Here is a 23434-nt window from a genome sequence, read left to right as displayed (position 1 = left end):
ACAGATCTGGAGAGTGGCTCTGTGCGTATTCTGCCAACTCCAAGGATTGCAGGAATGCAGTCTGTACATATTAAGTCCTCCTCCTACTCTAGTTCCTCGGAATCATCACTGCATGAGCATGTTAGGCCAGATATGAGCACAGGTGTGGCCAAACGTCAACAGGCCGTCCTTAAATTAATTTCTTTGGGGAATCGGAGGCACACAGCACAGGAGCTCTGGAATGCCATCAAGCAGGAGAGCGATGTGTGGTTTGTGCCAGCGAATCTCCAGCCAGGTTTGGTAGAGAGAGACAATGGCCGAAATCTAGTGGCAGCTCTGGGCCTAGGCAACCTCACTCACATACCATGTCTGGTACACGTGCTCAATTTGGTCGTGCAGAGCTTTCTGAGGGACTATCCGGATCTTGATGCACTGCTGCACAAGGTTCGCCTAGAGTGTGCTCACTTGCGGCGTTCCAGCATGGCAAGATCGCGCATTGCATCTCTGCAACGCCGATTCCGCCTGCCAGAACATCGCATCATATGTGACCTCTCCACCAGGTGGAATTCAACGTTACATATGTTGGAGCGGTTGTGTGAGCAGCAGGCAGCAGTAATGGAGTACCAGCTGCATCAGGTGCAAACAAGTCGCACTGTGCGCCGGACACACTTCATCACCACTGAGTGGGCCACTATGAGGGACCTCTGCCAAGTTTTGCGTGCCTTCGATGACTCCACGCGGATGGCCAGTGCAGATGATGCACTAGTCAGCATGACTGTCCCCCTTATCTGTCTGCTTCAAAAAACCTTACAAGCACTAAGTGAGGAGGTTTTTGAAGAGGTCGAGGATGAGGAGTCAGAAATGCCATCTGCTTCTGGCAAGTCTGCGTAACGTGCTTCCACACAAAGGCCCAGGCAGGGGACACTTAGTGAGGAGGATGACGAGGAGTTAATGGAGGAGGAGGAACACATCTCTCCAGAGGAGGGAGGTACACAAGGCTCTAGTAGTCAGTGTGTACAGCGAGGGTGGGGTGATGCTGAGCAGGCTGAGATGCTGCCTCAAGCTGGGGACAGTGTTTCCCGTCCAGTTGGCAGTCTGCAGCACAAGGTTGATTTCATGCTGCAGTGCTTGTTAAATGACCGCCGCATCGCCAACATTCTCCGCACGGCTGATTATTGGGTGTACACCCTCCTAGATCCTTGCTACCGGGACAACTTACAAAGCCTCACACCACAGTTGAACCGGGAGCGTAAAATGCGGGAGTACCAAGAAACACTTGTGCAGGCCATCATGTTCTCCATTCCCCCCGCAAGTGTTGCTGGTAGTGCTTTTTAAAGCAGCTATGTGGGTAGAGGCAGTGGAGGAAGCTCTGCACAAAGAGGTAGCAGAGGCAGTGCCGCTGGACAAGGCAAGGCCAGTATGGCCCAAATGTGGAAAAGTTTTGTGGGACAAACGGCTACACCATCACAGACGGCTCCAGTCAGCAGGAGGCACCGTTTCCGTCAGATGGTGACAGACTACTTGTCTTGCCCTGTTAGTGTACTCCCAGACGGCTCTTCCCCGTTCAAGTATTGGGTCTCTAAGCTGGATACATTGCCAGAGCTTAGCCAGTATGCATTGGAGGTGCTGGCTTGCCCTGCTGCCAGTGTATTATTGGAACGTGTCTTTAGTGCTGCAGGTGGTGTGGTAACAGACCGTCGCTCGCGACTATCCGCCGATAATGTTGACCGGCTTACTTTTCTGAAAATTAACAAGGCCTGGATCTCACCTGAATTTGCCAGTCCTCTTCCAGAATAAATAATTGGCTGGCAACAGGATCCAGGTCTCCTGTTGTGTTCATGTTTCTATGACCTGAACTTTATTTCCTGGGCTACAGCAGCGCCCGTTGTTGCTCAGAAGTGCTGTCCACACAGACAAAACACTCGCTCATGTGTAAGTGGGGTTCGGTAACGTCAGCTGATCCCCTGCTGTGTGTACGGCAAACTCTCCTGCTGCCTACAACTTCTGACTACCTCTGATTTAATATGTTCTCTGATTTGCCCTCTGTCTCCACTCTGTTTTGAGTATTTCCTCCGGCCTACAACACCGCCTGTTTCTGCTCTCAAGTGCCGTCTAAACAATCAACACTTGTTCCTGTGTTACCTGGGTCCTGTAACATCTGCTCATCTCCAGAGGTGAGTCCGGCAATGTCTCCTGCTTTGTCTACATTCCCACTACTTGTAGTGGAAAAGTGGACAGAGTGGGAGACATTGCCTGACTCACCTCTAGGGAGAAGCTGCTGTTACAGAACCCCAGTAACACAGGAACAAGTGTGGGTTGTGCAGACGGCATTTCAGAGCAGCAACTGGCATGGTTGGAAGCCAGAGGAAATACTCGAAACAGAGTGAAGACAGAGGCCTAATTGGAGTACATTGACAGTTAGTAGTAGTCTAGAAACAATCGAAAACTGCCACCAAGTAGGCCTCAGCCTACTACCTGATTTTCCCTGGGCTCCGACACCGCCAGTTGGTGCTCAGAAGTGCTGTACGCACAGACAAAACACTCGCTCATGTGTAAGTGGGGTTCGGTAACGTCAGCTGATCCCCTGCAGTGTGTATGGCAAACTCTCCTGCTCCCTCCACAGTCAAACAACCTCAGATTTACACCTGGCTCCAAGTAGGCCTCGGCCTACTACCTGATTTTTCCTGGGCTCCGACACCGCCAGTTGGTGCTCAGAAATGCTGTACGCACAGACAAAACACTCGCTCATGTGTAAGTGGGGTTTGGTAACGTCAGCTGATCCCCTGCTGTGTGTATGGCAAACTCTCCTGCTCCCTCCACAGTCAAACAACCTCAGATTTACACCTGGCTCCAAGTAGGCCTCGGCCTACTACCTGATTTTCCCTGGGCTCCAACACCGCCAGTTGGTGCTCAGAAGTGCTGTACGCACAGATAAAACACTCGCTCATGTGTAAGTGGGGTTCGGTAATGTCAGCTGATCCCCTGCTGTGTGTATGGCAAACTCTCCTGCTCCCTCCACAGTCAAACAACATCAGATTTACACCTGGCTCCAAGTAGGCCTTGGCCTACTACCTCATTTTCCCTGGGCTCCGACACCGCCAGTTGGTGCTCAGAAGTGCTGTACGCACAGACAAAACACTCGCTCATGTGTAAGTGTGGTTCGGTAACATCTGCTGATCCCCTGCTGTGTGTACGGCAAACTCTCCTGCTGCCTCCAAATTCTAACAACGTCTTATCTTAAACTGCCTCCAAGTAGGCCTCAGCCTACAAAATGACTATCCCTGGGCTCCAACATCATCAGTTGTTGCTCGGAAGTGCTGTCCACACAGAAAAAAACACTCGTTCATGTGAAAGTGGGGGTCAGTAACGTCAGCTGATCCCCTGCTGTGTGGAGGGCAAACTGCTGCTGCCTCCAAATTGTAACTACTTCAGATTTAAACATTCTCTGATTTGGCCTCTGTCTCCACTCTGTCTCTAGTATTTCCCCTGACCTCCAACACCGCCAGTTCCTGCTCACAGTTGCCGTCCACGCATTCCACACTTGTTCCTGTGTTCCTGATGTTCTGTTACGTGAGCAGATCCCTCAATGTGTGTACGGCACTGTCTCCTGCGCTGTCCACCTTCCCACTACAAGTGGTGGGAATGTGGACAGAGCAGGAGACATTGCCAGACACACATCAGGGGATCTGCTGACATTACAGAACCCCAGTAACACAGGAACACGTGTGGATTGGGCAGACGGCTGCTGTACGCATAAACTGGCGGTGTTGGTGGTCACGTAAAATCCTGGAAACAGAGTGGAGACAGATGCCTAATTGGAGCACGTTGACAGGCTGTTGTAGTCTACAAACAATCTAAAACTGCCACCAAGTAGGCCTCGGCCTACACCATAATTGTCCCTGGGCTCCAACAACGCCAGTTGGTGCTCGGAAGTGCTGTCCACACAGAAAAACACACTTGTTCATGTGAAAGTGGGGTTCGGTAACGTCTGCTGATCCCCTGCTGTGTGTACGGCAAACTCTCCTGCTGCCTCCAAAGTCAAAATACCTCCGATTTACACCTGGCTCCTAGAAGGCCTCGGCCTGCACCATGATTGTCCCTGGGCTCCAACAACGCCAGTTGGTGCTCGGCAGTGTCTTTGGCATGGGTACTCCCTGTTGCCCAGCCTGGTTCCAGCACGCCATCTGTTTCCGGGTAGTGTCAAGGTCACTTTGCCACCAATCCGTTGTCCTATCGTCTTGCGGCCGGGTTAGCCGACTCTACGGTGCCTGCAGTTTAGGTGACTCCTATTTGGGCTGCGGGAACTGGCACTGAAGGCTGGATCCGTAGTGCCAATGGGACATGGACCCCCTGTAGGACTGTGGGTTTCGGTAACTGCGGCCGGCTTGTGGCCTGGCTACTTTGCTTTGGATGGGTACCTTCTGCTACCCACCCGGGTTCCAGCACTGTAAGCTGGTTCTCGCCAGAGCCTTTGGCCTAGGTGCCTCCATCTCGGTATCCGAAGGTCCAGCACCGTCAGCTGGTCCTTGGTAGTGCTTTCTAGCACAGGTACCTCCTGCCTAGTAACCGTGGTCCAGCAACGTCAGCTGTTCCTCGGTAGTGCCATTGGCTCTTGTAGCTTTTGCTACTCTTCTGGGTTCCAGCACCGTCAGCTGGTTCTCGGCAGTGTCTTTGGCATGGGTACTCCCTGTTGCCCAGTCTGGTTCCAGCACGCCAGCTGTTTCCGGGTAGTGTCAAGGTCACTATGCCACCAATCCGTTGTCCTATCGTCTTGCGGCCGGGTTAGCCGACTCTACGGTGCCTGCAGTTTAGGTGACTCCTATTTGGGCTGCGGGAACTGGCACTGAAGGCTGGATCCGTAGTGCCAATGGGACATGGACCCCCTGTAGGACTGTGGGTTTCGGTAACTGCGGCCGGCTTGCGGCCTGGCTACTTTGCTTTGGATGGGTACCTTCTGCTACCCACCCGGGTTCCAGCACTGTAAGCTGGTTCTCGCCAGAGCCTTTGGCCTAGGTGCCTCCATCTCGGTATCCGAAGGTCCAGCACCGTCAGCTGGTCCTTGGTAGTGCTTTCTAGCACAGGTACCTCCTGCCTAGTAACCATGGTCCAGCAACATCAGCTGTTCCTCGGTAGTGCCATTGGCTCTTGTAGCTTTGGCTACTCATCTGGGTTCCAGCACCGTCAGCTGGTTCTCGGCAGTGTCTTTGGCACGAGTACTCCCTGTTGCCCAGCCTGGTTCCAGCACGCCAGCTGTTTCTGGGTAGTGTCAAGGTCACTATGCCACCAATCCGTTGTCCTGTCGTCTTGCGGCCGGGTTAGCCGACTCTACGGTGCCTGCAGTTTAGGTGACTCCTATGTGGGCTGCGGGAACTGGCACTGAAGGCTGGATCCGTAGTGCCAATGGGACATGGACCCCCTGTAGGACTGTGGGTTTCGGTAACTGAGGCCGGCTTGCGGCCTGGCTACTTTGCTTTGGATGGGTACCTTCTGCTACCCACCCGGGTTCCAGCACTGTCAGCTGGTTCTCGCCAGAGCCTTTGGCCTAGGTGCCTCCATCTCGGTATCCAAGGTCAAGCACCGTCAGCTGGTCCGTGGTAGTGCTTTTTAGCACAGGTACTTTCTGCTTAGTAACCGTGGTCCAGCACCGTCAGTTGGTCCTCGGTAGTGTCATTGGCTCTTGTTCCTTCTGCTACCCATCCGGGTGCCAGCACAAGTCCAGCACCATCAGCTGGTCCTTGGTAGTGCTTTTTAGCACAGGTACCTTCTGCTTAGTAACCGGGGTCCAGCACCGTCAGCTGTTCCTCAGTAGTGCCATTGGCTATTGTTCCTTCTGCTGCCACTAGGGGTTCCAGTACTGTCAGCTGGTTCTCGCCAGTTTCTCAGCCTTCTTGTACCTTCTGCTACATTTCCAAGATCAAGCTTTTTGAAATTGTCTTTGGTAATCCTTATTGATCTCCATGACGACGACCCTGATGACGACGACCCTGAAGACCACACCAAAGAAGACCAGAAATATGACCCTAAATAATAAGACCAAGAGAACATGAAGACAACCACCAAGATACAGAACAAAAGACAGAAGAACAAGAAGCAGAAGAAGCAAAAGCAGAAGAACAGAAAGCAGAAAAACATTAAGCATAAGACTAAAAATCAGCATAGAAGAAATCAAAATTATAAGCAGAAGAAGACTAAGCAGTAAATGGGGGTGAGTCCGTTCCTCCTCGTGGTGCCCCTGGAAATTGCCTGCTGCTGCAGGCCAAACTGAACGCGGACAAATCCTGTTGTAAATCTTATGTGACAGGCAGAACGTAAGGTGTAATCTTATAACTTTTATACATAAGTACTACAGGAATGCCTGTCACCATAAGAAAATGAAGAAAAAGAAGAATAGGAAGAAGATGAAGAAATAGCATATGAAAATTAATAATAGCTGAATAAGAAGAATATGAAGAATGGGAAAAAAAAATTAATGGGAAGAAGATGAAGAAGAAGAAGATGAATAAGGTGAAGAAAAAGTTTGATGAAAAAAATGCTACTGCTGCGGATCATGAAGGAGAAAGTGTGGGAGAAGTACAAAAGAAGGTGAAGAGCATGGAAGTTGTGAAACATACATACCTGACAAAATATAAAAAAGTTAACATAGTCAATATCTTTTTAACTCCGAAAGTCTTGAAAAAAAATTGGAATTAATGCTATGCCATGTGATTTGAATAAACCACTATGCCTTTAATGTCTCCTCTACCTCCCACAATACATTCTACATGACTCTTATTTGTTTTCAATTACGTAGAATTAGCCAACAAGGAAATAAAGGGCTTTTTTAAAATCCGATACCGTAAGTCCCATTGACTTGAATGGGACTTCCGGTATCGGAATCGGCGATACCCGATATTTTTTTCGTATCGGGCGATACCATCCGATACGATATTTTTGGGTATCGAACGGTATCGCTCAACACTACTGTTCAAGAAACATATGTCCGATGTTGATCCGTAAAAATCGGACCGATATTTTTATCGTTGTGTGTGACTTCAGCCTAATATGCCAATTCCACCAACCCATAATTTTTTGTAGCAAATTTTTATTCATTTATTTTTTTTTTTTTTTTTTACAAAAATTCACTTATAGAGAACAAAGAATTTATTGCATCATTTTCAACAATTTTACTCTTCTTCACAATCCTGATTACTGTGCTACTGGGAAAATTCAACCCAGATGCAGGTACAATGTTTAATTGGAAAGAATGTGAGTCTGTTGTATCAAAAAATTGCTGCACATAATATGAAAAAATTTGTTGTTAAAAAAAAAATTTGGCATTGTGTGGCCAAACCTGGCAGGAATGGCTTTTTGGTACAATAAATAATGTCAGCTAGGTATCTTCCAATCAGCCTGAGTGCACTCAATTCTTTTGCAACAGGCAATACAATACAGGTGGGCTGGCATCAACTGTGGTGATCTTGGAGACTTGGGAAGAGAATTTCCGCATACAGTAACGATTTAATGCATATTTCTTGGCACAAAAAATGAAAACTGATGGCGCAGTGGAAGTAGAGGAGAGAATGTATGAAAAGCAGTAGGTGAGGAGGATGATGATGTGCTGATGACAACTACAAGGTGCTACTTTTAGTATGTGACTGTATATGCATAAAGAATTGTTAATCAGTGAGTAGGACCACCCACTGGACTCCTATGCATATTAACACCAAGGATTGCATTGACTAAAATACTAGTTATAAGGAATCTTTTTCAACAAAGCTATATATCACTCTGCTCAAGATGTTTCTTTGTACGATGTTGTTCATAGATCGGGCTGCAATGTGATAGATTCCCTATGGATGACAATTGGCTGATGATGGCATCCTTCACAGCTGTTCAGTAAAAGAGTATATGTTAATTGCATAATTTCTGTAACATGGGAGTGTATGTATGTGATCGATGGCTTCCATCTGAGACATCTGACAATTGTATACTTTTTTCAAAAATTTAATTTAACATATAGCATCATACATCATGAGATATGCTGCCTGACTAATCCAATTACATTCCGGCAATTCTCTGGCCTCTCCCCTCTGTCAATCCCTTCACTGTCTACCCATTACCCAGAGACTCAAGTTCAAAACCCTAACCATGGCATACAAAGCCATCCACAACCTGTCTCCTCCATACATCTGTGACCTCGTCTCCTGGTACTTACCTGGATGCAACCTCCGATCCTCACAAGATCTCCTTCTATACTCCCCTCTTATCTCCTCTTACCACAATCGCATACAAGATTTCTCCAATGCATCAGCCCTAATCGTAAACTCTGTACCACAATATATCAGATTCTCGCCTACCGTGGAAACCTTCAAAAGGAACCTGAAGACCTACCTCTTCCGACAAGCCTACAACCTGCAGTAACCACCGATCCACCAAACCACTGCACAACCAGCTCTACCCTCACCTACTGTATCATCACCCATCCCTTGTAGATTGTGAGCCCTCGCAGTCAGGGTCTTCTCTCCTCCTGTACCAGTCATGACTTGTATTGTTATGTTGTGCTTAGAAGTAAATGAAGGAATGACACATCTGTATCTATTTATCTATTTACTTATCTTTCTGTTATCTATCTTTCCATTCTATATAGCTATGTACTTTTGTATTTCATATCTGTCAACCTAATGTGCTTTGAAAAAGTATTCAAACCCTGTGAACTTTTCTTCATTTTTTCACATTGCACCCACAGATCTATGTCTGACACTGCAGAACCTACAGCCAGGCATGGTCGTGTGTGACAACGGCCAGAACCTGGTGGTGGTTCTGAGGCAAGGCAAGCGCACACGCATACCATGCCTGGCCCATGTGCTTAACCTTGTGGTTTAGCAATTTCTCAAAACCTACAGGAGCTGCTGGATCTGCTTGTCAAAGTATGCTGCCTGTGTGCCCAATTTTAGAAAGTCAGCTATAGCTTCCGCCGGCCTTGCCGTGCTTCAGCAGCGCTTGCAGCTTCCAGCTCACCGACTGGTGAGTGATGTCCCCACACATTGGAACTCTACACTGCAGATGTTGGGAAGGATTTGTGAGCAGAAGAGGGCAGTTAACTACCAGCATCAACAAGGCCATCAGTATTCAGTTTAGACTCCACACATAAGACCTCAGGAGTGGACATGGATGTCAGACATATGTACCATCCTCCAAAACTTTGAGGACTCCACCAAGATGGTGAGCGGCGATGATGTCATAATTAGCATCACGATCCCATTTCTCTGTGTTCTGAAATGCTCTCTGCTTACAATCAAAGAGGATGCATTGCAGGCAAAGCACAATGAGATTGATCAAGGAACCATACATGGTGATTACACACAGCCCAGCATCATCTCATCCCAACATGGGTGACAATGAGGAAGAGGAGGAGGAAGAACAGGAGCTAGTTTCATGTGCTATAGATGGTACTACCTGCACAACTGTCATACTGTCTGTTCAGCATGGATGGCTTGAGGACAGGGAGGAGGAGGAGGAGAGCATGGTCAGTTGTCCTCTTGGTGAAGACACGGAACTCTTGCCTGTTAGCAATCTGGCACACATGGCTGAGTTTATGTTACGCTGCCTTTCCCGTGACCATCACGTTCTCAAAATTTTGGGTGACAGTCATTACTGGTAGGTGACACTTCTAGACTCATGCTACAAGGAGAACTTTCTATCTCTTACTCCCGAGGCGGACTAGTCTACAAAAATGGGGCAGTACCAGAAGTCCCTTGTTAGGGAGTTATTTAAAAAATTCCCATCTGAAAACACTGGCGGCAGAGGTCACAGTTCATTGGACAACCAAGGAGTAAAGGCGAGAGAGGCACAACTCCAATACAGCAGAGGCATCGCACAGGCCCTGAGGCACGGGGTACTCTCACAAGGAGTGCAAAGTTTGGGAAGATGCTGAGAGAGTATCTTGCTGACCACACCAATGTCCTCCGTGATTCCTCTGTGCTTTACAATTTTTGAGTATCCAAGCTGGATTCGTGGCATGAACTGGCTCTCTACGTCTTGGAGGTCCTGGCCTGCCCTGCCGCTAGCGCTTTGTCAGAGTGGGTTTTTAGTGCTGCTGATGGAATTATAACTGATAATCACATCTGTCTGTCAACTGAAAATGCAGACAGGCTGACTCTTAAAAAAATGAACAAGGGCTGGATTGGGCCAGACTTCTCAACACCACGGAATGATAGCAGCTTAACGTAAACTCAAATCTAGTGTCTTTTTGTGGGATGCCTATTCCCATGCACCTCTTCACATCCACATAAACGCTTCCTGATTTTGGTTATTTGCTGTTGTCCTCCTCCTTCTCCTCATTCTCATCCTCAACCACCATATCACCAAGGTGACCTTGGTCCATGATGCAACACCCACATAATTATTTTAATGGGTGTTTTTGATGCAAATACCATAAAAAGAATTTGTTAAACAGTATGTTCATGTATGCTCCTCAGGGGTAATTGTTTGTCAGCCCATACACTTAGTGCATGGGTATTACAAGTATAGGAGACCCGCTCCTTTCTAATAGGAATATTTTTTTATGAAGCCCTCCTCCATGTCTCTTCCAAGGGGCATTAGAGTGCTTCCAAATTTTTGGCAACCCTTGCATTCACTGCATAGGCAAACACTATGGGAGACACACTTCCTAATAATGGGAACATTTTTTCATGAGGCCTTCCTCTACGTCTCTTCAAAGGGGAATTGGAGTGCCTCCAAATTTTTGGCAGCCCTTGCATTCACTGCATAGGTAAACAGTATGGGAGACCCACTTCCTAATAATGGGAACATTGTTTTCAGGAGGCCCTCCTGCACGGCTCTTAAAAGGGGTATTGGGGTGGGTCGCAATTTTGGGCAGCCCTGCCACTCATTGCCTACGCAATAACAGTATAGGAGACTCACTGTTTAATAATGGGAACAACAAAGCATAGCCGGCCGTTGGCTCTCTAAGAATAGTGAGGGCTGACTGCTGGCCCTTTAAGAATAGTAAAGGCTGCCTGATGACCCAATAAAAATAGACTTTGCGACTTTCAGAGTCCCTCCTTCATAAATGAAATAGGATGTGTCTGATGATGTGTCACACACCACATGGCCAGATAAGGTTGTAAAATGTTAAAATGACATTTCCCAGTGAATGGTTTCGTCTTGGTTGAAAGCAATGCTAAAGTTCAAAAATGCATCAAAAACGATACATGTCCTCATAGCCCAAGATGTGGAGGAGCATTTTTGTCTTTGGTTATTTATTTTGCCTTATATATACACGTCAGTACACTGGAAAGGATGTTCCTTAACATATTTCCCAAGAAAATCCATTTTGGTTTAGTTTTAGTATGTTTTATTGTGAGTTTGTAAAAGTGTCGTAAGACTCTGACAACATTGTTCACAGCACTGACTTGGGAGTCCCCATGCTGTTCCTATGTCATTTGAGCACTGTTCCCATCGATTTACGCAATTTCTAGTCCCTCTGCAGACTGCCGAGGGGGCCGCCGGAAAAATTCTCTAGCTTCCCATAGACTTATATTGGGATCGTTGCTCGGGTCGGTTAGAGGCTAGCCTGATGAAGTCAGTGAGTCTGGCAAAACATGTCGGGGAGGCCTAGAATGTGGTTTTAGTATCTAGTTAGTGGAGTGTGTATAAACTCCTAATAAGATTAGTGGTAGCGGTTGCACCAACTCTTGGGAACTAATGATATAAAGGATCAAATGTATTTTAGTGGGATTTTACATTATATACTAAAGCAAAGTAGCAAGTATTAGTGCAGTGTAAAGAAAATGATACATGCTTTTATAATTATTTTAAAAATATAGTAGGGTAGTCTGATACCCCTAAATAGAATCCTGAGTGACCAATTGCCTTGAGAATTCACATAATTAGAATTGCATCCACCTGTGTGTAATTCATTACAGCTGTTCTATGAAGGCCTCAGAGGTTAGTTCGAGAACATTAGGGATCAAAGAGCATCATGAAAAACATGGAACACAAAAGACAGGTCAGGGATAAAGTTGTGAAAAAAGGGTTGGGTTAAAAAAGCCCAACTGCAAACATACCAATACATAGCCGTCCACCTAAACTGACATCTCAAGCAAGGAGAGCACTAAATACAGAAGCAGCCAAGAGGCCCATGGTCACAGATTTGTGGAGTATTCAAATAACACTACACATCACCCTGATAACACCATCCTCACTGTCAAACATAGTGGTGGCAGCAACATGCCATTGGGATGTTTTCTTCAGTAGGGAAAGGGAAGCTAGTCAGAGTGGATGGGAAGATGGATGGAGCCAAATATTGGGCAATCCTGGAGGAAACCTGTTAGAGGTGGCAAATGACTTGAGACTGGAGCATAGGTTTACCTTCCAGCAGGACAAAACCTCTATACATACTGCCATACCAAGGCTACAATGGATGGTTTAGATGGAAGTAGATTTATGTGTTTAAATGGCCCAGTCACAGTCCAGACCTAAATCTCATTGGGAATCAGAATCTATGGCAAAACTTGAAAATCTCCATCCAATTTAACTGAGCTAAAGCTAGTTTGCAATGAAGAATGAGGAAAAATGTCAGCATCTCAAAGTGCAAACCTAGCAGAGACAGACCTCAGAAGACTTGCAGCAGTAATAATAATAATAATAATAATAATAATAATAATAATCTTTATATAGCGCCAACATAATCCGCAGCACTTTACAGTTTAAGGCTGTGTGCCCACGATGCGATTTTTAAGCGTTTTTGCCGCGATTTTCGGCGCAAAAACACTGCGAAAACATTTAAAAATCTTATACAGAACGCACCCCATGCATTCCTATGGCATTCTGCACATGCTGTGCTAATGCTGCGCTTTTTTCCGCAGCGGAATCGCATCACGGAAAAAATTGCAGCATGCTCATTCTTTTGTGTGGAATCGCAAAGAATTGCCGCGATTCCGCACCCATAGGAATGCATGAGAATCGCTTACTTCCCGCATGTGGCTATGCCCACCATGCGCGAAGTTAAGCGTTTCATGTGCGGTTGGTACCCACGGTGTGGAGGAGAGGAGACTGTCCTCCAGGCCCTGGGTACCATATCCCTGTAAAAAAAAGAATAAAAAATAAAAAAATCGGGGTATATTTACCTTCCGACTTCCCGCGCTGCCTTCCCGGGCCACATTGTTCCCAGTAATGCCTTGCGGCAAGGTCCTGTGATGACGTAGTCTCGCGTGACTCTAGCGGTCTTGTGAGATTGCTATAGCAACGCGAGACCAACGTCATCACAGGTCTCGCAAGGCATCGCTGGGAATGGGAGCGTCGCTGAGACTGCGCGGGACGTCGGAAGGTAAATATACCCAGATTTTTTATTTTTTAATTATTTTTTACATTCTTTTTTTTACTATTGATGCCGCATAGGCGGCCTCAATAGTAAAAACCTGGTCACACTTGTCAAACACTATGTTTGACGAGTGTGACCAACCTGTCAATCACTTTCTAAGCGATGCTTCAAATCGCTTGGAAAGTGCTTGAATATCGCACGCGAAAATCGCGGCAAAATCGCGAACATAATCACGGTAAAACGCGGTAAAATCGTGCGATTTCTGGGAAGGAGTCCGGTTTTCAATGTCCGGATTTAAACGCAACGTGGGCACATAGCCTAACAGTTTCAAAACACAAGTCATAAGTAGTTGCCGTGAAAGGTGGTCCTACAAAGTATTGAATCAGGGGGCTGAATACAAATGCACGTTGCAATTTTCAAATTTCAATTTTTAATATATTTAGAAAACCATGTATCATTTCCTTTATACTATCTATCTATATATTTCATATCTATCTACAGCAGTGCTTGAAAGTTTGTGAATTTTTCAAAATTTCTGCATAAATTTGATCTAAAACTACACCAGAATATCACACAAGACCTAAAAGTAGATAGATAAAATAAATGAGTCAAAAATGTTAGACTATCATTTTTCAATACTCTTACTGTCTGTTTGACCTTTGCCGGTGCCAGAGCACTGCAGTATTTTACTCTTCCCTCAACAGGGCAGAGAAATACACCTGCTCAGGAACGCGATGCCTGGGAGACTGTGTGGATGATGTAGGGATGCATCATCCACAAGAAGCAAGAAGAAGGGCAGCGATCATAAGAAGATGGGAGGTGCCGAACCGAGAACAGCAACACCCTTGGGACCAGACCGCCCCACAGGTGAGTATAATAAAAGTTATTTTTCTTCTCTTCCAGGTTGGGTTGGGGCAGATATACTGCATTATCGAATGCTGTGCATCAGTCTTGAAATGTGGTGGCTGTATCGCATATCGGCCAAGCCTAGTGACAGTTCGCTTTAAACTCATCATGTTCTGCTGTCACTTTTGACTGCGGCATATGAGGGGTTAAACTGCTGGTATTGGTGAGAACACCAATTCTAGCAGGAGCTGTAATCGATCTACTGCAGTCGGTTGGGTAAACTGTAGTGCGCAATCAGCATGATGTTTATAGCTATCATGGAACAAAAAGCAAAATGTGCTCATTACGGACATGTAAAGGGTTACATGGCACTACTACTAAATAGACAAGAGTTAAAAAACTCAGATACTTAGAGCTCAAATTTGTAAATTTCTGAGTGCCTCCCAGCCACAACAATGTGTACCTTGCTTTTGTAAAGGGGGTGCTGTATGTGCTTTGTGCCTTCCCCTTTAATTGCTGTCTATACAGTATATGTGTTATTGTATTGCTAAAGCAAGGTAGGGACAGCATAGATATGTAGTTAGGACACTAGGGGGTACTGTAGAGTTAGGGAGATTAGATGCTAGCTAGGATAGCAATAGTTAGCTGGTTTTAGCCAGAATAGAAACAGTTAAGTAGCTGTACCAATGGGATTGTTGGTGGGAGGAGTTACCCAGAGGAGACAGAATTGTTTTAGAAAAGTTAGTCAGTGTGTGTGAGCAGCGAACAGCAGTGCAGGCTGGAGTTACAGTTGCAGTGGAGTGTGAGAACAGGCAAGAGGTGGTACAGTAGTCTGAAAAAAGTTTGATGTTTGGCTTCTGGGGAGCACTCTCTGCGAGAGGCCAGGAAGAGGATCTCTGATTGGAGTCTTGGGACACCGTCTGTAACTGTCAGGGACCTACGGTCCAGTTGAAGCTGTGAACGGCAGTCTGGTTCTTTTGCCAAAGATGGGCAATGTAGACGGGGAGCGTCCAGTGACTGATGACAGGAGGATTCTGCAGGCCTTGGGCTCAGAGAACGTGCAGGACAAGAAGTGGCAGGACCAGACCAGGGACTGTACAGAAGATGTCATGTTTACATTTTACTGGAATGGAAGGACTGTAACTGTGCTGCTAGGACCTGTTTCAAATCAAATGTTAAAGAAAAAGAACAAGGATTCTGCGGACATTTGTTTGTGCTTGGATCCCCTTGGGACACTGTATCCTGATCAGGCTCTGGTCCAGCAGGTGGGTGAAAAAATGCACACGTGCCGCACCAACACCAAGACACACTCCAAAGTTGTAGTATTGGGGCGCACGGGTGCTGAAGAGTTAAAGCCCCTCATCACAGCTGGCATCCGGGGCCCTGTTACAAAGTGGCACAGCGAGCAGGGTAACAGACTGTTGCATAAAGAAAATGGAGGAAACCCCAGCATGGTCAAGATGGCAGCCATGCATACTTACAGGGCGGAAAATGGCATGGAGGCTGGCAATAGCTCCACCCATCGTGGGCGTCGTGGTCCCAAATTGGCGCCAAAAATGGTCTGGGCGTGAAAATCCAGCTGGCGGGGAGGATGCGTTGTGCCTCGGCTCCTTCCCCTTGTGAGTGGTGTCCTCCCGCAGTGGGTGCGACAAAGAAAGAAGAAGAGCTATCTCCCACAGCTGAATCCAGACGAGCAGGAGGAACGTCTGGAGGTGGCTGCACCCTGGCCCGGAGGGGCCAGAAAGAAGAAACCCATGTGTCGGGCTGGAAGGCACCATTACAGGAGGACCAAGATGGAAACTGGAAGGAGGAGGCTGACCCGGAAGAGAGTCCTGGCGCATGGCAGACGTGGGTGGAGGTCACTGGTGATCATGGAGCGGCAGCAGCAGAACCTCCGATGAGTGCCTTTCAACCCCACACCCCTGAGCCCAGGCTTGCATGTGCGGATGTCCGACCCCGTGACCCCCGGCCCCAAGCAGTAGAGTGCCAATCCCGCCATGCCGGACCCCTGTTCTATGGGCCCTCACCTCGGAAGCGACAGGCGGTGAGCCCGCTTCCATCCCCCAGGCAGGTGGCCTGGGTGGCAGAAGTTGTGGATGATACAGAGTTGCAGGCGTTCCTGGACTGGGACCGGGAGCGAGAAGCACTGCATCTGGGGCCTAGAGAACTGATGAAGCCTATGTCTGTTTGCTCTGGTGCACCAGAAAATGCGGTGGCCAGAAGGATTCCAGAGATGATGTCTGGAGCATGGGCACAGAGCCATGAAGCTGATGATGCTGATGAAGAGCAGTAATATGGGACTGTTCTGCATCCCTGCAGGCAGAAGCCCTGGAAGTTGCCTAGATGACGTCTGGGCCAATGGCTGGATCTAGGACTATTTGTGATTTTGTGGGTGGGAGCCCTAGAAATTGTCCAGATAACATCTGGATCAATGATTAATTAAGGACTGCTTGTGTTTTGTGGGCAGGAGCCCGGATGTAAAGGTGGTCAGAGTGGCCACGGTTGTAGAAGAAAATTAGGCAGTCAGACTGGCCGCAGATGAAGAGAATGTGGTATTTTTGGGTTTCGTCTTCCCAGTTTTGTTGCGCAAGTTGCGCCTCCTGTTATGAATGGGTCACCGAGGAGGAAAAACAAGACCAAGCTAAGTCACAGAAAACCAGAGAGGTTGGTAACTATGTGGATTGCAGACCCCTGATCCTAACCACACAACTAACAGCAGCCGTGGAGTGTACCTGCGATGATTCTAGATGCCTCGTCACAGCCGGAAGACTAAATAAGCCTAAAGCAAGAAAAGGGGAAATCTAAAACTGCCCCAGAGCAGACCCCAAAGGAATAGACAACCCCCACACATGTATTGACGGTGAGACAAGATGAAAACACGGACACAGGTAGGAAAATAGGCTGAGCAAACGATGGGGCCCACACTAAGTAGAAAGGACAGGAAAGTAAAGATACTGTCTGCAATCACGCCAAAAAACCCTGCAAAAATGTCCAACACTTCTGATAGCAAAAAAAACCCTGAAGTCACTAGACTTCACCCACTGTATCAGCACTCTGGCATATTCTGAGAACAGAGAAAAAAGAGGCCAATCTAATAAGGGACAAAAAGCAAACTGGCACATACAGTGAAATAAGCGTGGAAATTCAGCACAGCCCCAGCCGGGGCTGGCTAAGCATGCAAAAACAGAGTAGACCAAACCAAATCAAGTGTGAACATTAGCAGAGACAACTTAGCTTGAGAAGGCAGGAACTGAGCTGGAAACTAAGACCTCATGAGGCAGGAAAAAATCACCAGCATGGGAATAGGGAGTCGGCTGTATTAAATCCAGTCTGAGACTCCAGATGTCCAATCCTCATCCTCATTATCAGGTGACAGGTCTCTGTTAATTAGATCAGCTTCATTACCTCCTGCCACCACCAGAGGGAGCCCAGAAAGAGAACTCACAAATCCTCTGTCAGCACAACCAACTCCCTCACCAGAAACCAGAGGCAGACCAGAAAATGAGTTCACAACAGCCTCCCCTGCTGATTGCAGGACTAAAACCCTTACAGGGTTAGTCACCTTGGACTGCGTAAAGTCTTGGAGCTCTCAAAGAAGGGAGGGGGAAACATCTGTGTGCTAAAAGGACCCGAAGGGTCAGGACTGAGCAAATCATAATTGAGTGGTCCTCTGGACCAGTATGGAACATTTATGACTCAAAGGGTCAGGACTGAGTGAATCATCAATGAGTGGTTCTCCGGAGCTGTGTGAAGAAGAAAATGACCTGAGAGGTTCAGGACTGTGTGAACTGATAGCTGGTCCTCTGCATCAGAATGGAAAAGTGACTCTGTGGGAACTCTTGGCTGATCTTCCAGATCAGGATGGAAAAGTGACTCTGTGTGAACTCTTGGCTGATCTTCGGGATCAGGATGAAAGCTGAAGTTGTTGTGTGGCCATTCTTGTGTCCTGTGTCTGGCTACCTGGAGCAGGAAGGACTGAGTGGCTGCAGGAAAAAATTGTTTCTTACAGGAGCAGAGTGACTAGGGTCTGCAGGACCCTGATTAAAAAGAACTTTGAACTCTTGTTCTGGGGCTCCAACCTAGTGGAGCCGGGTCTTGGAGGACCGGCCGAAGTGAACAGAGCCTGTGACAAGAATTTCACTGTATATACAGTATATTATGCATCTAGTGCTATGTTTTGTTTTCTAAGTCTTTAGTGATGCCACAGTAGGGGACGACCATTCTTAAAGAAGGGAGGTATGTAAAGGGGGTTGCTGTATGTGCTTTGTGCCTTCCCTTTTAATTGCTGTATATATATGTGTTATTGTAATGCTAAAGTAAGGTAGGGACAGCATAGATATGTAGTTAGGACATTAGGGGGTACTGTAGAGTTAGGGAGATTAGATGCTAGATAGGATAGCAATAGTTAGCTGGTTTTAGCCAGAAAAGAAACAGTTAAGTAGCTGTACCAATGGGATTGTTGGTGGGAGGAGTTACCCAGAGGAGACAGAATTGTTCTAGAAAAGTTAGTCAGTGTGTGTGAGCAGCGAGCAGCAGTGCAGGCTGGAGTTACAGTCGCAGTGGAGTGTGAGAACAGGCAAAACGTGGTACAGTGGTCTGAAAAAAGTTTGAAGTTTGGCTTCTGGGGAGCACTCTCTGCGAGAGGCCAGGAAGAGGATCTCGGCTTGGAGTTTGGGGACACCGTCTGTAACTATCAGGGACCTAAGATCCAGTTGAGGCTGCGAATGGCAGTTTGGTTCTTTTGCCAAAGATGGGCAATCTAGACAGGGAGCGTCCAGTGACTGATGACAGGAGGATTCTGCAGGCCTTGGGCTCAGAGAACGTGCAGGACAAGAAGTGGCAGGGCCAGACCGGAGACTGTACAGAAGATGTCATGTTTACATTTTAGTGGAATGGAAGGACTGTAACTGTGCTACTAGGACCTGTTTCAAATAAAACGTTAAAGAAAAAGAACAAGGATTCTGTGAACATTTGTTTGTGCTTAGATCCCCATGGGACACTGTATCCTGATCAGGCTCCGGTCCCGCAGGTGGGTGAAGAATTGCACACATGCCGCACCAACACCAAGACACACTCCAAAGTTGTAGTATTGAAGTGCCTGGGTGCTGAAGAATTAAAGCCCCTCTTCACAGCTGGCACCCAGGACCCCCATTACACTTTGATGGACCCTATTAGTAATAAGCGAGTATATTCGTTGCTCAGGTTCTCCCGAGCATGCTAGGGTGTCCTCCGAGTATTTTGGCGTGCTCGGAGATTTACTTTTTGTCAATGCAGCTGCATGACTTGCTCCTGCTAGACAGCTTGAATATATGTTGGAATTCCCTAACAAACAGGCAATCCCCACATGTATTCAGGCTGTCCAGCAGCCGCAAATCATGCAGCTACAGCGACAGAAACTAAATCTCCGAACACGCCAAAATACTCGGAGGACACCGGAGTATGCGCAGGAAAACCCAAGCAACAAGTATACTCGCCCATCACTAGACCCTATCCTTTTTCATCAGACATATCTCTCATGAGCTAAAGGATGTGACTTTTTGATTCACTTTTTCATGATGCTGTATGAACTATAAATAGATAAATCACTTTTTCACAAATGTACAGTATATATATTTTGCATCAATCTTTATTTATTTTATTTACAGAGCTTTATGAGAACTTGGTCGTTAAGTAATAAGCGGTGGATTTTATTTGTATCATTTTGAGATACAAGCTTTTCCTCACTTTTTATTTTAGTTTTTGTGAGGCGGGATCAACATAAAAAGCTATTCTGGCATTGTCCTTTGGATTTTTTTTTTTATTGCAGATATCACGATTAAAACCATCTCATTGTTTATCTTGAAAGTATAGGGCGAAAGGACACAGCAATACCAAATATGTGTGTTTGTTTGGGTTCTTGGCCTTTTTTTTTGGGGGGGGGGGAACGATATTTGGTGAATAGTATTAGGATTTTTATGGTTTTAAACACTTTTGAATTTTTTAATATATCTTTTTTTCTCTTTCACTCTTTTTTTACTCTTTCACCCCCTTTTCTTTCTTTCACTCCTTTTTTATCCTTTCAATCTTTTTTCTTTCTTTCCCTCTTTCTTTCAATTATATTATTATGATAATTAATAATCTAATGTTTTTCATTATTATTTCAATTGTTATTATACTGTTACTCATACAGTGCCTTGCGAAAGTATTCAGCCCCCTGGAACTTTTCAACCTTTTCCCACATATCATGCTTCAAACATAAAGATACCAAATGCAAATTTTTGGTGAAGAATCAACAACAAGTGGGACACAATTGTGAAGTTGAACGAAATTTATTGGTTATTTTAAATTTTTGTGGAAATTCAAAAACTGAAAAGCGGGGCGTGCAATATTATTCGGCCCCTTTAACTTAATACTTTGTTGCGCCACCTTTTGCTGCGATTACAGCTGCAAGTCGCTTGGGGTATGTCTCTATCAGTTTTGTACATCGAGAGACTAAAATTCTTGCCCATTCTTCCTTGGCAAACAGCTCGAGCTCAGAGAGGTTGGATGGAGATCGTTTGTGAACAGCAGTTTTCAGCTCTTTCCACAGATTCTCGATTGGATTCAGGTCTGGACTTTGACTTGGCCATTCTAACACCTGGATACGTTTATTTGTGAACCATTCCATTGTAGAGTTTGCTTGCCCATGACGAGTGTCGCCTTCTGGACTTGGTCTCCTGTGCACCACCTGGTAAGCTGCCTGCATCCACCATTACATACACCAATTATGGTTTTGTGGATTTTTTTGCGGAGCTAACTTACCACCATTACCAGCGGCACCTTATTCATTCTTATTACTATTACTTTCTGTGTCAGGCTCATCTCCTGTTTTATATTCCTACTTTGGCTAAACTATCTATCGTCATGGGCAGTTCTGCTTGTCACTTATGTAATATTCATGTACCATATGTGCTGCTGTGATTATGGTCATGTTGGTGCACAGCTATATTTCCCCTTCCCCGTTCTGTCCTGTTTTTATCTCATGATTTTTTTGCAATTTTTCTATTTACATGTTATTTGTCTGTGCATGTGCTTAATAAAAACTTTTGTATTTTTCTACTAATTTTTGAATCCATTACTCCTTTGTTTCTCTTGGTTACAAGTACGTATGGAGTGGAATGCTTATTGCAATGGCGGTTTATATTTCTAGGTTACCGCCAATCTTTCGGTATAGAGTGTTGGGCGCTTTTTTGCCTCTCACTCTATATCACTGCAGGCTGGTGAATCCTCACAATTCAAATTGTGAGGATTCTTGAGTTCTGGCTTCAGAAGCGACGGGCATATGGCCACAAATATACAATTGGCATTCTTTCCACCCCATTCTGACTAGATGTGCGCGGCCTCACTCAGTGTAAATGAATTAAGCAAGGCTGGACACGTCTAGTCAAAATGTGGCGGGATGTGTGCAAATTGCATACACGCAATCAAGCGCCTGCTCTCGGCGCCTGCACTGGAGAATCCTCACAGCACACATGCACTGTGAAGATTCACAAGTCTCCAGTCACATAGAGTGTCTGCAGACTGTGACCATAAGGTCAGTCAACTCCCTTAATGGTTGCTTTACATTTATTCTGTGCTCTATGCTGAGCACTTACATCTCCGTTTACATTTAACTCTCTAAACCCGAAAATACTCAACGGATTCTTTGATGCTACCAAACTTTGTGCACTACAAAGATTCCTAAAAAGATGGAGATCACTCAAACAGAGTTCAGACTGAGTCCAAAGTGTCTTCATCTTCCTCATTATACTGATTGGGTTTAGCCTAAATTTCACTTTTTGGGGATTTAAATGTAAATCCCAGATGATTGCTCACCAGTGATTTGTGATCCTGTGGATATTCGTGTCCAGCGGGATCGACCAAACATCTAAAAAATGTTTGGTTTAGGTACCCGGCCCCGGACCCCATTCAGATGACAGCGCAGCAAACATGTGCTCTGATCGGCAGTAAGATCATTACCACCGGTCAGAGAGCTGCGGTTCCCATGCTGTCAGATGACAGCATGATCCAACAGCTGTGACCAGCAGTAGAAAGGTTACCTATAGAAATAGGCATCAGCCGATGAGAGAGTACTACTCCCATCAGCCTACGCCTGCTGTCGCTGATAACAGCAAGAGCACGCGCCGCTAATGGGAGCATTCATCAGCCCGAACATGCACTATAAATATATATATATATTTTTTTTTAAATGACATGGGGTCTCTTCTATTTTTAGGCTTGGGGGCCAATATCCATGGCCCCTTACTAGTCTGAGAATACCAGCCTCCAACTTCAAAAAAATGTACAAAAAAATAGAAAAGAAACAGCAGGTCTTTAATCATTTTGTGATGTTTTACACTTTCTGCTCTTCACTTGCTCAACAAAATAATGAAATAACTTACCGTAATTCTGAGGGTAAGCAGGATAATGGCAATACTAAATTTAAGAAGATTTATTTGTGTTGAATTCTTGCCGTCGTATTCTTAGAGCAATCCATTTTACAATTTTCCAACAATGTAGCTGTATGTAGGCTTTTTTGTTTTGCATTACAAGGTGTAGATTTCAGTTTTATCAATTTATGATAGCCACACTTCTTTTTTTTTTTTGAGGGGGGAGGGCTAGACCATATTTCGAGACCCATAACGTTTCATTTTTCCACAGCCAGAGTTGCAAAAGGGCTTAATTTTTTGCAAAACAAACTGTAGTTTTCACTTCCACTTCCATTTTTGAGTGTTAACAATTTTTTCATTTTTTTGTGTTTTGTGAGACTGGATGAGCAAGTTCAAGCAATTCTATTTTTTTGCATTTGTTTTCCTACAGCTTGCACCACACTGGATAAATATCAATGTAGTTTTAAGATGCAGGTCATAACTAGTGACGAGAGAGCATGATCGGCACTGCTCATTGCTCGATCGAGCATTAGTGTGATCGGGCACGATCATTACTAGGCCAATTATCAGGGGTGCTCAAGTGCAATGCTCAAGTCCCTGTCCTGTGGGAATTGCTTGCCATGCACAGTAATGCAGTAGCAATGTTGGCTACTGGCATTACTGTGATTTGTCAGCCGTATCTCGTCATAAGATCTGTCTAAGACATGGGTGCCCGATGCTCAGCCCAAAGACCTCTGAAATCAGAGGATAAAATAAATATTCACTGCTTTTCAGTGCCAAGAGATGGGCAAGGGATGCAGTTAATATTAATTAAGCATTTAAATCTGCTTAACTGGCAGATGAGTTATTTTAAAACTAATAAACACACAGAAAAGTCATTTATTTAATAAAAAAAATCCCTGACATTTCCCCTCATTTA

The sequence above is a fragment of the Dendrobates tinctorius genome, unplaced genomic scaffold, assembly GCF_039654945.1.
Source record: "Dendrobates tinctorius isolate UK_male_01 unplaced genomic scaffold, ASM3965494v1 ptg000116l, whole genome shotgun sequence".
NCBI classification, from domain to species: Eukaryota; Metazoa; Chordata; class Amphibia; order Anura; family Dendrobatidae; genus Dendrobates; species Dendrobates tinctorius.
This window is presented reverse-complemented; position numbering follows the sequence as displayed.